Raw genomic sequence first — 2482 nt, 5'->3', positions numbered from 1 at the left:
ACCACCGTCCTCCCCGGGCAATGAGAAAGAGGGTGACGGCAACGCGTACAAAGCTACGCGCTCTCCCGCGCGGGGAAGGAGGCTTTTCTCTCCAAGCTTTCCAACGACGGCGCGCGGGCGTCGCGCCGTATCGGCTTGATGAAAATGTGAGCCGATTTCGTGACAGCCGCACATATTAAGCGAGTATTTGGAGCTGCTTTGATTAAACAGATGGCTGAGCGCTTTTCGCTTGAAAGTAATAGCAGCAAGAGGTTATGTAAATAAAATAACACAAAAGGGAAGAGAAAGATTTGTGCGAAACTCGTCGTGACTATAAGACAATTAGCGCGATATCCGTCGCTAGACGAAAGAGTGAGACAGTGAGTGGAGGAGAAGGAAATATGTATTGAAAATTGAGTCGGACACTCCCAGGAGGGCCCTTCAATCCAGAAGCCCTCTGGCATGTTCCACTAGTTCGGCCCGCTCGATCAATTGTAGCTGATCAGCGAGAAGAGTCTCATTCATTTGTAAAGATTGGAAGACAGAAATATTCAGTTATGTCATTAAAAAAAGGGGTCCCACAAAGTAGCATTTTAGGTCCTTTTTTTATTTATCATATACATAAATGAGATAGTCTGCCTTCATTAAACTGCTCATTATGTAATCTACGCAGATGCTACTAGTTTATCTTTTGAAAACGACTCATTTGAAGATCTAACTTATCTAGCCAATGTCGCGCTGTAGAAAATAAATTCATCGGCTTGAAGTAATTGTTTAAAATTTACTCTTACTGCAGCTAAAGTTGTCCTATTTCACCCCCGTCGCAGACGTATTCAGTCGCCGCAAATTGTGTTGAACACCACCAGTACTGAAGTAGTAAAAACATTCAAATCCGTGGCGTATGTTTCTCAGAAAATATGACATGTCATGAACTCGTGAAAAACATTGCTAATAAACTGTCCAGGGCTATTGGTATCATACGCCACCACTGTCATTATCTCCCTACCTCAGTTAATTACTTTTATACAATTCCCTGTTTCTTCTTCACCAAACTACGCATTTCTAGTGTTTTCCACCACAACTGCTGCAAATATTGCAAGTTCTTAATATTGCAGAAATTAGTCCTGCGCCTGGTATGTCAAGTTCCGTACCGATCACACCCTGCTGTACCTTTTAAAAAGCACCACACAGGTCCTGTTACATCACTGTACATTTATAACCTTTGTCGCCTATAAAACCAGTAATCAATTAAAGATAATATGTTCTAAGTAATTTAGCAGGATTGCGAAAAAACTTGATCACTTATGACGTACGTTATTTAACACCATGGAACGTTAAGAAATGCTGAACGAACTATGGAAAGCAGATGCTGAAATATGTATTGCCGACAATTTTAAACCAGACCTTCGCGGAGAAAAATGTCGACATATCCAGAACATCATTAAATCAATTGAGCGCTGTGCTTGAATCGAAATTTCTTATCTCTTTCTCACCTATGCCGTTCTCATTTTTATCTCGAGTGTGGTGTAGTGTAGCCAGAAAGTGTGTTGATATGTGTGTTGCCGTCATCACACGATGCTGTGCTGCTCTGTGTAGGGGGGGGGGGGGGGTCAGGGTTCCTCAAGCTGTTTTTACAGCTTTTTATCTGGCCTTCTAGCAGCAACCGTTTTGTAGCGAAATAAATTTCAATTTCAAGAAAAGCGGCCTCCAAGAAGGGGGGGGGGGGGTAATGATAAAGAGTGGGTGGGGTGGCATTGCAAGCGGCTCAATGTGGCGGGAAGATCGCGTGAATAAAGACCTGGACGAATTGAGGAGATGAGAACGAATGTGTTTGGAGGTATCGCCAGCACTTGATTTGGGTGTGATCGAGCATGTACTGCGCTGGTGGGTCAAGGCAAGGCTGGTTACAGTTGTTTGCCAGTATCACCTATGCTTGCAATGAATTGGAGAATTTGGCTTCAGTTTGCTGGAAAAAAAGAAAACCTCAATGGCCGAACTTAACTCGCAGAAATGCGAGAAACGCTCGTATACTCTCTTGCTAGCAATGTTTGGCGCAATGTTTAGAATGTTGTTCCTGATGTAGTGTTCGGTAAGGAAAACGGCTTGGTTGGCAGAGTTCCTAAAATATTTGTGAGACATTTTTTCACACCTTGTTCGCAAATGGCTTAACGACGGTGCTGAATTTATGTTTTTAAGGCACGCATGAATATTCGCCTTCATAATGAGAACAAGTCCACCTCACAAAGCCTTAAAGTTGTCTGATTTATTGAGATGGGGAATGCAAAAATACCCAAATGACAATGATCAACTAATATTATTTCCGAAATGGTACACATGGAATGCTGTAGGGCGCAAAAATTGCACACAACAAATGAGAAGGGCGTTGAGAGTCAATTACATAATATCCGGTTAATTATCAGTAATGCGCATGATCATGCGCTCGAATTAAATGTGCCCAGCGATCTAGGCATTATTTCGGGCGGTGTGGAGCCGTTTTTTTTGA

The sequence above is a fragment of the Amblyomma maculatum genome, chromosome 8 (genome assembly GCF_055883805.1).
Source record: "Amblyomma maculatum isolate TAMU_Amacu chromosome 8, ASM5588380v1, whole genome shotgun sequence".
Classification (NCBI taxonomy): domain Eukaryota; kingdom Metazoa; phylum Arthropoda; class Arachnida; order Ixodida; family Ixodidae; genus Amblyomma; species Amblyomma maculatum.
The sequence above is the reverse complement of the archived record's forward strand: the minus strand, read 5'-3'. Positions refer to the sequence as shown.